The sequence below is a fragment of the Pristiophorus japonicus genome, chromosome 20 (assembly GCF_044704955.1).
Source record: "Pristiophorus japonicus isolate sPriJap1 chromosome 20, sPriJap1.hap1, whole genome shotgun sequence".
In the NCBI taxonomy this organism is placed as follows: Eukaryota; Metazoa; Chordata; class Chondrichthyes; family Pristiophoridae; genus Pristiophorus; species Pristiophorus japonicus.
In genome coordinates, this window is record NC_091996.1 from 77,812,323 (window position 1) to 77,824,473 (window position 12,151).

The window sequence follows — 12,151 nt, forward strand, 5'->3', positions numbered from 1 at the left end:
AAATGGGCGGCCCCTTATTCAAAGATCATGCCCTCTAGTTCTCGTCTCCCCCACCAGTGGAAACATCCTTTCTGCATCCACCTTGTCAAGCCCCCTCATACTCTTATACGTTTTGATAAGATCACCTCTCAGTCTTTTGAGTTTCAATGAGTAGAGGCCCAACCTACTCAACCTTTCCTCACAAGTCAACCTAGTAAGCCTTCTCTGAACTGCCTCCACAGCAAGTATATCCTTTCGTAAATATGGAAACCAAAACTGAACGCAGTATTCTAGGTGTGGCCTCACCAATACCCTGTACAGCTGTAGCAAAACTGTAACAAGACTTCCCTGCTTTTATACTCCATCCTCTTTGCAATAAAGGCCAAGATTCCTTTGGCCTTCCTGATCACTTGCTGTACCTGCATACTAACCTTTTGTGTTTCATGCACCAGGACCCCCAGGTCCCGCTGTACTGCAGCACTTTGCCATCTTTCTCCATTTAAATAATAACTTGCTCTTTGATTTTTTCTGCGAAAGTGCATGACCTCACACTTTCCAACATTATACTCCATCTGCCAATATTTATCCCTCAACCACATGGCTGTTTGTGGGAGCTTGCTGTGCGCAGATTGGCTGCCGCATTTCCCACATTACAACAGTGACTACGTTCCAACAGAACTTCATTCTCTGTAAAGAACTTTGAGACATCTGGTGGCGGTGAGAGGCGCTATATAAATGTCAGCCTTATATCAGTGTAAGCCAAGAGCTGTACAGTGGGATTAGGCTGGAGAGCCCTGTGCCGGCCGGCAGGGACACGATGGGCCGAATGGTCTCCTTCTGTGATGTCACTGTCTGGGGTTCTATGACGTCACAGGTCTCACCAACAGCCGAACTGCCTGATGGGTGATTGACAGCCCTGAGTCCGCGCCTGCGCACCGGGAACCGCGCTCCTGGCACAACGCCCCCTCTCGGCCGCTTGTGGTAATAATCGCGCATGCCCAGAGTACACCAACCGCCCCCGCCCCCCACACTCGGAGCTGCGCCTGCGCGATCGGTCCTGTGGCGCGGAGTCGGGTCGGCGTGGGGCCTTCCGGGGAAAGTTGTTTGTGTCCGTTAAAGAGCCGCGATCGGTGACGTAAAGTGAGTTTTCTCCGCTCCGATTGGGTAGAGAATCGCGCGGGGGGGAGGGGGAGAATAAAGGGAAATCCAAACCTGAGAGTCCGCACATCCGGGTCCCCGACACCACTTTACACAGTTTGGCGGAGCGAGCTCGAGGGACACGTGACCCGGGCCCACGGCCTGATTGACGGGAGCTTCCGACCAATGGGGAGCGAGCGGGGCGGGGCGGGAGGAGCGAGCCGATGGCGGGAGGAGCGAGCCGGTGGCGGGTCCTCCAACCAATCGGGGAGCCCGAGGGGCGGGACCTGTGCCGCTGATTGGCTGAGCCGCAACAACAACAACTTGTATTTATACAGCGTCACAAAAGGCCGGAAGGCGCTTCCCAGCGCGCGGTGTGAGAGTGTTCCAGGACAAATACATTGAGCCCCGAGACACAACAATCAATGAAGGCCGGGGAGCGACAGGCCGCTCAAAGAGGCGGCTTTTAAGAAGCGTCTTGAAGGAGGAAAGAGAGGGAGAGGTTTAGGGAGGGAGTTCCCGAGCTTGGGGCCCAGGCAGCTCAAGGCACGGCCACCGCTGGTGGAGCGATTATAATCCGGGATGGTCAAGGCCAGAATTAGAGGCTATCTCAGGGGGAGGGCCGGGGGTTGTGAGACTGAAGGAGATCACAGAGATAGGGAGGGGCGAGGCCGTGGAGGGATTTGTAAACCAGGAGGAGAATTCTGAAATCGAGGCGTTGCTGAACCGGGAGCCAATGTAGGTCAGTGAGCTCAGGGGTGGTGGGTGATCCTTACCAACAGATCCATTACACACCCAATCCACGTTCAGACCGGGCTGGGTCATCGCCCCAACCCTCTTCTCAATCTTCCTCGCTGCCATGCTCCACCTCACACTCAACAAGCTCCCTGCTGGAGTGGAACTAAACTACAGAACCAGTGGGAACCTGTTCAACCTTCGCCGTCTCCAGGCCAGATCCAAGACCACCCCAACCTCTGTCGTCGAGCTACAGTACGCGGATGACGCCTGCGTCTGCGCACATACAGAGGCTGAACTCCAAGTCATAGTCAACGTATTGACTGAGGCGTACAAAAGCATAGGCCTTCCGTAAGACAAAGGTCCTCCACCAGCCTGCCCCTGCCGCACAGTACTGCCTTCCAGTCATCAAGATCCATGGTGCAACCCTGGACAACGTGGACCATTTCCCATACCTCGGGAATCTCTTATCAACAAGAGCAGACATTGACGACGAGATTCAACACCGCCTCCAGTACAGCCTTTGACTGCCTGAGGAAAAGGGTGTTTGAGGACCAGGCCTTCAAATCTGCCACCAAGCTCATGGTCTACAGGGCTGTAGTAATACCCGTGCTCTTGGATGGTTCAGAGACATGGACCATGTGCAGTAGACACCTCAAGTTGCTGGAGAAATACCACCAACGATGTCTCTGCAAGATCCTGCAAATCCCCTGGGAGGACAGACGCACCAACATTAACGTCCTCGACCAGGTCAACATCCCCAGCATTGAACACTGACCACACTTAATCAGCTCCGTTAGGCAGGCCATATTGTTCACATATCAGACACAAGACTCCCAAAGCAAGCGCTCTAGTCTGAACTCCTTCACGGCAAACGAGCCAAAGGTGGGCAGAGGAAATGTTACAAGGACACCCTCAAAGCCTCCCTGATAAAATGCAACATCCCCACCGACACCTGGGAGATCTTGGCCAACGACCGCCCTAAGTGGAGAAGTGCATCCGGGAGGGCGCTGAGTACCTCGAGTCTCATCGCCGAGAGCATACAGAAATCAAGCGCAGGCAGCGGAAGGCGCGTGTGGCAAACCAGTCCCACCCTCCCTTTCCCTCAACCACTGTCTGCCGCACCTGTGACAGGGACTGTGGTTCCCCTGTTGGACTATTCAGCCACCTAAGGACTAATTTTTAAAGTGGAAGCAAGTCTTCCTCGATTTCGAGGGACTGCCTATGATGATCCTTTAGGATCTGTTCTTTCCCAACACTCTCCAGGTGTGACCAACCATTAACTCTGTTGCTACCTGAGCCGCGGACACTTCCAGCGTCTTCTGTTTTTGTCGCCAGAGACACTTTCCCTTCAGCACCGTGTGCCCTGGATTGTTCGCCCATTGATTGATTGGTGCTGCAGCCCTGCCCCCTGCCGCTGATTGGTGCGGAGCAGCGTGGGCTGGTGCCCCGCGCTGCCTCGCCATTGGCTGCGGGCTGAGTGTTGCACGCGGGCAGACGGTTGGCGGTTTGTTGGCAGGCTCCGCTCGCGGCCTTTGAGCTCGGTGGCTTTGGTGAGGCGGGGCGGAGTTGTGCGCAGGCGCGGGGCCAGCCTATTGTGGGAGATTGCCCGCGGACTGACGACATTTCACAGCTGCCGCGAAGGATGGAGGAGCGGCCTGGGCAGCGCGCCCAGCCTCCCTGCGGACTCACGGATATGTGCGGGCAGCGAGATTTTGCTGCCGAGTCGGTGGCGGCTGCGGGGCACCTTCGGGCGTGGACGGGCCTTGGTTATTGTCGGGGGTTGCGGGAGTTCGGCCGCCATCTTTGGGCACCACGGGTCCGCTCGCCGCAGGGAGCGACAGGGGCGGGGCTTCCTCGACGTCGCAATGCGTTCCATTGCCCCGCTGCAGGGCAGGGAGCATGCGCGGCGACCATCTTACTGCAGGGAGGCCATCAGCTGCAGGATGGGGATCTGTGTCATGAATACATGAGATCATAAGAAATAGGAGATTTGGCCCCTCGAGCATCAATAAGATGATGGCTGCAGCATCTGGGGTGGTTCTCCTTGGAGCAGTGAAACTCTTTTTGGAGTTCACCTGCAAAACATTAAACGGTGCCACCCGACCTGGGTGACACTCCAGACATTTACAAGGCCCTTTTTTTTTTTTCCCCCTTTTTTTTGTTTTTTTTTGTGTTTTTCTTTTTTTGGTTTTTTTTTTTGGGCACTAAAATCACAATTTTCCCCAGTGCCCCCTATAAAAGGGAAGGGGGACACTAAAAGCACCGGCAATTAAAACAAATTAAACTTAAAAACGTAAAATCAAATTAAAATTTGGTTGCCGGGCGTGATGATGCACTCCAGTCCCTCCGGTGCCCACCTCTCGCGGAAGGCCGCGAGCGTACCGGTGGACACCGCGTGCTCCATCTCCAAGGACACCCTGGACCGGATGTAAGAGCGGAAGAGAGGCAGGCAGTCAGGTTGAACGACCCCCTCGACCGCCCGCTGCCTGGACCGGCTGATGGCACCCTTGGCCGTGCCCAGGAGCAGTCCTACGAGGAGGCCCTCGGACCTACCCGCTCCCCTCCGCACAGGGTGCCCAAAGATCAGGAGAGTGGGACTGAAGTGCAGCCAGAATTTCAGGAGCAGCCCCTTCAAATAATGGAACAGGGGCTGCAACCTCGTCCTTGGAGCAGTGAAACTCTTTTGAGTTTACCTGCAAAAACATAAACATTAAAACCATGCCACCCGACCTGGGTGACACAGCAGACATTTTCAAGGCCCCTTTTTTTTTTTTTGTGGTTTTTTTTGGGGCGCTAAAATCAAATTTTTCCAGTGCCCCCTATAAAAGGAGAGGGGGACACTAAAAGCACCGGCAATTAAAACAAATTAAACTTTAAAACGTAAAATCAAATTAAAATTTGGTTGCCGGGCGTGATGATGCACTCCAGTCCCTCCGGTGCCCACCTCTCGGCCTTGGAGCAGTGAAATGTTTTCTTTTCTCCTCCTCTCCCTCTGGGTAAAGTTGGTGTTGAAGCCCCTTCCTTCCTTCTGTTCCTGGGCTGGTCTCAGGGCTCTCCAGGCAGGAGCTCAAGTTGCTAGCTGCTTCCCTCACTGCTCACAGCTCCAACTGTGCAGGACACGCCTCTACTGCTTCACGATTGGTCCCTTGTGCATGAAACTCTTTTGAGTTAACCTGCAAAACATAAAACATGTATCCGTGCCACCCGACCTGGATGACACACACAAGACATTTACAAGGCCCTTTTTTGTTTTTTTTGGGGGTTTTTTTTGTGGTTTTTTTTTTTGGGCACTAAAATCAAATTTTTCCTTTTTCCAGTGCCCCCTATAAAAGGCGAGGGGGACACTAAAAGCACCGGCAATTAAAACAAATTAAACTTAAAAACGTAAAATCAAATTAAAATTTGGTTGCCGGGCGTGATGATGCACTCCAGTCCCTCCGGTGCCCACCTCTCGCGGAAGGCCGCGAGCGTACCGGTGGACACCGCGTGCTCCATCTCCAAGGACACCCTGGACCGGATGCAAGAGCGGAAGAGAGGCAGGCAGTCAGGTTGAACGACCCCCTCGACCGCCCGCTGCCTGGACCGGCTGATGGCACCCTTGGCCGTGCCCAGGCGCAGTCCTACGAGGAGGCCCTCGGACCTACCCGCTCTTGGAGCAGTGAAACTCTTTTTGGAGTTCACCTGCAAAACATAAAACATTAAACGGTGCCACCCGACCTGGGTGACACTCCAGACATTTACAAGGCCCTTTTTTTTCCTCCCCTTTTTTTTTTGTGTTTTTTTTTTTTTTTTTTTTTTTTTTTGGGCACTAAAATCACAATTTTTCCCCAGTGCCCCCTATAAAAGGGAAGGGGACACTAAAAGCACCGGCAATTAAAACAAATTAACTTTAAAATCAAATTAAAATTTGGTTGCCGGGCGTGATGATGCACTCCAGTCCCTCCGGTGCCCACCTCTCGCGGAAGGCCGCGAGCGTACCGGTGGACACCGCGTGCTCCATCTCCAAGGACACCCTGGACCGGATGTAAGAGCGGAAGAGAGGCAGGCAGTCAGGTTGAACGACCCCCTCGACCGCCCGCTGCCTGGACCGGCTGATGGCACCCTTGGCCGTGCCCAGGAGCAGTCCTACGAGGAGGCCCTCGGACCTACCCGCTCTTGGAGCAGTGAAACTCTTTTGAGTTCACCTGTGAAAACATAAAAACAATAAACGGTGCCACCCGACCTGGGTGACACTCCAGACATTTTCAAGGCCCTTTTTTTCCCCCCTTTTTTTTTTGGGTTTTTTTTTGTGTTTTTCTTTTTTGGTTTTTTTTTTGGGCACTAAATTCACAATTTTCCCCAGTGCCCCCTATAAAAGGGAAGGGGGACACTAAAAGCACCGGCAATTAAAACAAATTAAACTTAAAAAAACGTAAAATCAAATTAAAATTTGGTTGCCGGGCGTGATGATGCACTCCAGTCCCTCCGGTGTCCACCTCTCGCGGAAGGCCGCGAGCGTACCGGTGGACACCGCGTGCTCCATCTCCAAGGACACCCTGGACCGGATGTAAGAGCGGAAGAGAGGCAGGCAGTCAGGTTGAACGACCCCCTCGACCGCCCGCTGCCTGGACCGGCTGATGGCACCCTTGGCCGTGCCCAGGAGCAGTCCTACGAGGAGGCCCTCGGACCTACCCGCTCTTGGAGCAGTGAAACTCTTTTGAGTTAAACTGCAAAAACATAAAACATGTATCCGTGCCACCCGACCTGGATGACACACACAAGACATTTACAAGGCCCCTTTTTTATTTATTTTTTTTGTGTTTTTTTTTTTTGGGGCACTAAAATCAAATTTTTCCTTTTTCCAGTGCCCCCTATAAAAGGAGAGGGGGACACTAAAGGCACCGGCAATTAAACCAAATTAAACTTTAAAACGTAAAATCAAATTAAAATTTGGTTGCCGGGCGTGATGATGCACTCCAGTCCCTCCGGTGCCCACCTCTCGCGGAAGGCCGCGAGCGTACCGGTGGACACCGCGTGCTCCATCTCCAAGGACACCCTGGACCGGATGTAAGAGCGGAAGAGAGGCAGGCAGTCAGGTTGAACGACCCCCTCGACCGCCCGCTGCCTGGACCGGCTGATGGCACCCTTGGCCGTGCCCAGGAGCAGTCCTACGAGGAGGCCCTCGGACCTACCCGCTCCCCTCCGCTCAGGGTGCCCAAAGATCAGGAGTGTGGGACTGAAGTGCAGCCAGAATTTCAGGAGCAGCCCCTTCAAATAATGGAACAGGGGCTGCAACCTCGTACACTCAATAAAAACATGGAACACGGACTCCTCCAGACCGCAGAAATTGCAGGCGGCCTGGGAGTCCGTGAACCGGCTTAAAAATTTATTGCACGGCACTGCTCCGTGCACCACCCTCCAGGCCAAGTCCCCGATGAATAGTGGGAGGACCCCTGCGTAGAGTGCCCTCCATCGGGGACCCCCGCCTCCTCCGGACGGCAAGATGGTACGCCATGGCGTGTCCGGACGGCCGGCGAGGATGGCAAAGTTGAGGGTGTGCAGGAGCAGCCCGTACAGGAAACCCCTCCGCGCGGAACTGAAAGGCACGGAGGGGATTTCCCCGAGGCGGCTCAAGTTGTGAGGCGCCGGCCCCCGAGGGAGGTTCCGGGGTTTGGCGCCGATGAGGAATTCCGTCCGGACGGGGGTCAGTTCGGACGGGATCTCCCCACGTGCTTGAGCCTCCTCGATACACCTAACCGAGTCAGGGCCCAGAGCTGTTTTTAGCGACTCGATGGCATCGGCCGCGTGGCGGACGTTGGCAGAATTTAGGCGCCGCGCCAGCGTGACTGGCGCCATCCAGCCCGCTCCTCCGCCATCGAGCAGGTCCCTGACCCTGGTCACCTCACCAGCCACAGCCCTCTCTTCCGACCGCCACATGAAGCCTCGGCCGTGGAGGTACGGATTCCCGAGCAGCGGCTCCTGCAGGACGGCCGCCACTCCAGCCGGTGGAGAGCTGCGCTTGGTGGAGACTTTGTTCCAGACCCTGATGAGTTCCCTGTAAAAGACAGGCAGCTCCCGGAGGGCGGTCCTGGCACCTCCCAAGTTCACAAACAGGAGCTGCGTGTCATAATTGAGGTCGAGCTGCTGGCGGAAGAAATACCTCGCCAGAGCGCACCACCTAGGAGGGGGCTCGACGTAAAGGTATCTCTGCAGGGTCTGAAGACGGAAAGTCGCGAGCTGGGCGCTGACGCACACCAACGACTGACCGCCCTCCTCAAGCGGGAGACTCAAAACCGCGGCAGAGACCCAGTGCTTCCTGTTGTTCCAGAAGAAGTCCACCAGCTTCTTCTGTATCTTGGCGACAAACGCAGGGGGAGGGGTCAAAGTGACCAGCCGGTACCACAGCATTGCGGCCACCAGCTGGTTTATGACTAGCGCTCGACCCCTGTAGGACAGCACTCGGAGCAGTCCTGTCCAGCGCCCTAGGCGAGCGGCGACCTTGGCCTCCAGCTCCTGCCAGTTCGCCGGCCAGGTTCCCTCGTCGGGGCTAAGGTAGACTCCCAGATAGAGGAGATGGGTCGTGCTCCAGGCAAAAGGCCTGAGCTCCTCCGGCAGGGAGTCCACCCGCCACTGACCCACCAGGAGTCCGGAACATTTCTCCCAGTTGATCCTGGCGGAGGACGCGGCCGAGTAAATCTCCTGGCACTCACGCATCCTCCGCAGGTCAGCGGGATCCTCTACCGCGAGGAGCACGTCATCGGCGTAAGCCGAGAGGACGACCTCCACGCCCGGCCCTTGCAGAGCCAGTCCCGTCAACCTCGTCCGCAAGAGGCGCAGGAAAGGCTCCACGCAAACGGCGTATAACTGGCCGGACATGGGGCATCCCTGGCGCACCCCTCTCCTAAAGCGAAGGGGCGCCGTCAAGGACCCGTTAACCTTAATCAGACACTCCGCGGCGGCGTACAAAAGTCGGATCCGGGCGACGAAATGCGTCCCGAACCCGAAAGCGCGCAGAGTTCCGAGCAGATAGTCGTGATCCACCCTGTCGAACGCCTTCTCTTGGTCGAGGGATAGGAAGGCGACCGACAGACCAGCCTCCTGGGAGCAATGGATGAGGTCCCGGACCAGATGGATGTTGTCGTGGATCGTCCGGCCCGGGACCGTGTATGACTGGTCGGGGTGGATCATGTGGTCCAGCACGGCACCAAGGCGAGCAGACATCGCCCTGGCGAAAATTTTGTAGTCCGTGCTGAGGAGGGAGACCGGGCGCCAGTTCTTAAGGAGGCGGAGATCGCCCTTCTTAGGCAGCAGGACGATGACTGCCCTGCGCCAAGAGAGGGGCATCTCCCCGGTCGCCAGACTTTCCCCCAGGACCCGCGCGTAGTCGCTCCCCAGGACGTCCCAGAACGCCCTGTGGAACTCCACGGTCAGCCCGTCCAGCCCCGGGGATTTTCCCCTCGAGAGCCGGGCGAGGGCACCGGTCAGTTCCGCCAGGCTTAGCGGAGCTTCCAGATTTTCGGCGCCCTCCGGGCCGACCTTCGGCAGGTCCTCCCACAAAACTCTACGCGCTTCCTCGCTGGACGGATCCGGAGAGAACAGAGCCCCGTAATATTCACGGACCCTGTTGTTGACGCCCTCCGGATCCGAGACGAGAGAGCCGTCGTCGGCCAGCAGCGTCAAGAGCTGCTTACGGACACTCTGCCTTTTTTCCAGCGAGTAGAAGAAGGGGGAGCCGCGGTCCAGATCCCGCAGGAACCGGATCCGCGACCTCACGAACGCGCCTCGGGACCCGACGAGCTGCAGGTCCTTCAGCGCGGCCTTCTTCGCTTCGTACACCGTCCGCAGGGCCGGGTCCTGGACGACTTGACCGAGACGGGCTTCCAGGTCGAGCACCTCTTTTTCTAGGCGCCCGACTCTGGCCGCCCGCCTCTTGGTCGACCCCCTCGCGTACTCTTGACAGAAGACGCGGACGTGAGCCTTGCCCACGTCCCACCATAGCCTCAAGGAGGGGAAGCCCCCCTGCTTCCTTCTCCAGTCGGACCAGAATCGACGGAACGAGTCCTGGAACCGCACGTCCTCCAGCAGCCGGTTGTTAAAGTGCCAGTACGCGGACCCCGTCCTCGCGCGGAGCGAAGCGAGCTCCGCCCACACCAGGTGGTGGTCCGAACACGGCACCGGCCACATGGAGGCCGCCGGGACGCAGGAAACGTACGCCCGAGACACGTAAAGGCGGTCGACTCTAGACCATCCAACTCCAGGCCTCACCCAAGTAAAGGCGCTGGAGTCGGGGTGGAGATTTCGCCAGACGTCCACCAAGTCGAAGGACCCGACCAGGTCCCTCAACTTCTCCATCGCCGTCATGCACTGCGGGGCACCGGAGCGGTCCCTCGCCTCGAGGGTGCAGTTAAAATCCCCCCCGAGGACAATGCAGTCGCCGACGTCGACGGAGCCAAGAAGAGCGGACACCTCTTCAAAGAAGCGCGTTTGCTGCGGGCCGGGATGAGGGGCGTACACGTTCACGAGATGGAGCGGCACGTCCCCCAGGCGAACCGTTACGTGCAGCAAGCGGCCTGGCACGGGCTCCTCGACCCCCAAGATCTCCGGCTGAAAATGCGGGCCCAGCAAGATGGCCACCCCACTAGAAATGGCGGTGAGGTGGCTCATGCGGACCTCTCCTTGCCATTCCAGGAGCCACGTGGCTTCGTCTCCCGGAACGGTGTGGGTTTCTTGCAGGAAGCACACCGCATATTTCCCCTCCCGCAGGAGCGAAAAATTGTCAAATCTACGGCGTGCCCCTCTGCCGCCGTTGATGTTGAGGCTGGCTATGGTTATCTTCATGGCAAAAGCATAGTACAACCTCTACCTTAACCTATTGTGGGGGAGGGAGCGGAGTCTTTTGTTGAACTCCGCTCCTTCAGCAGCCCAGCGAGGAACTTTTTGAGCCGGCGCAGCTCAAGGCCCTGAGCCTTTAATAAGGGCCCGCCCGCGGCCATGGTTTTAGCGGCGGCGCGGACGGACGCGACGAGCAGCCCCGGCTCGGACCATCTTTCCAGGGCCAGACGGGCTTGGTCGCGGCGACCCCGGCACTGGACCAAAAAGTCCCGGAGTTCCTCTGCGGGAATGAGGAGGGTCTCAGTGGCGGCCGCGAGCAGATCCACCGCCTCACTGGCGATGGACTCGAGATCTTCACCCGCGTCCTCCACCGAGTCCCCGTCCCCCTCCGGGAGGTCGCCGCTAGCAGCCGGCCCGTCGACCGCACGAGGTACGGCAAACGGCCCGGCCGCTCCATCTGGCCCTGGCTCTGCCCCGATCCCACCCCCAGGATCGTCGGCAGAGGAGTCCCCACTGGGCTCTTTTAAAATTGGTGCTGGGTCGGGAAGCGACAGCGGAAGGGGTTCCTCCTCCGCCCCAGGAACCGGGGAACACGGAGAGACCCGGTTTAGGAAGTTCTCCAGGTCCACCAAGTCCCCCAGCTCCAAAGTAGGGGGCGAGGGTTGTTGTTCTTCCCCCTCCCCGCCGCCTCCCCCCAGCCCAGCGTGTACGGATTCATTAAAATTGTTCATATTCTCAGTTTCTACCGGGTCGAGCAAATCCCGGGGGAAGTTGGGTATTGGCTGGGCGGGCTCAGGTTCGGCCTTTTCGGCCCCGCCCGCCTCAGTCCCCGGGACGCTCGACCCGGCGGCTACGCATTCTTCCACTGGCCCCACGCCCCCCACGACAGGCAGATCTTCCACGCCCACCCCAGGAGGCAGCGGCTGGGCAGCCTCGACTGCCTCATCCTCCCCGGGGACAGACTCCTCGCGCCTGCAGCGCAATTTGGGGGCGCTGGTGGGGGACGCGGGACACGCGGTGGGCACCGCCTCCTCCGCGGAGGGATGTTGTTCCCCCTCCGCCTCATTGGGGCGGTGCCTCTTTTTGTTCCTGGGGGTGCGCGAAGTCAGGGAGACCTCTGTGTCTGCCGAGGCCTCCCGCTCCGCCCCCCCCTTTTCCTTTTCTTGCCCGCGCCCGGGCCCCTCCGCGGTATTGGTCAAGGGCTCAGGCACGGGCTCAGGGCACCCCGCGCTCGCCGGTGACGGGGTTGGGCTGAGCGCGGTGGTCAAATTTTCCGGCGCACTGAGGGGACCCGCCTCGAGATGTTTCGCCTTCTTCCGCGCCTTCTTTCCGGTCGAACGCTCTCCCTCCCCCCCGCCGGAGGCCCTGAAAACAAAGGCCTCCGACGATGCCCGCGCACCCATGGCTCCCGGCACGCGGACGCAACTAGGGGGAGGGGTGGCGGCGGCGCCAGCCTTGGCCGCCTTCGGTGGTTTGGCGGCCTTGG

At 58.1% G+C, this 12,151-nt stretch overlaps 2 protein-coding genes and 1 long non-coding RNA gene across 10 annotated transcripts in view; 1 reads left to right on the forward strand and 2 right to left on the reverse strand.

Moving 5' to 3' along the window:
* Positions 1-1,274, reverse strand: part of LOC139232598 (zinc finger protein 436-like) — a 40,437-nt gene extending 39,163 nt beyond the window's left edge. For all 7 annotated transcript variants that reach the window (XR_011588045.1, XM_070863031.1, XM_070863030.1 and 4 more), the window contains exon 1: positions 1,192-1,274. The gene's annotated coding sequence lies outside the window, so the exon portion shown is untranslated. The remainder of the gene's footprint in view (positions 1-1,191) is intronic.
* Positions 1-12,151, reverse strand: part of LOC139232625 (uncharacterized) — a 973,018-nt gene that overhangs the window by 624,094 nt on the left and 336,773 nt on the right. The gene's annotated exons all lie outside the window — the stretch shown is intronic.
* Positions 1,029-12,151, forward strand: part of LOC139232601 (oocyte zinc finger protein XlCOF20-like) — a 58,683-nt gene continuing 47,560 nt past the window's right edge. For both annotated transcript variants that reach the window (XR_011588047.1, XM_070863032.1), the window contains exon 1: positions 1,029-1,119. The gene's annotated coding sequence lies outside the window, so the exon portion shown is untranslated. The remainder of the gene's footprint in view (positions 1,120-12,151) is intronic.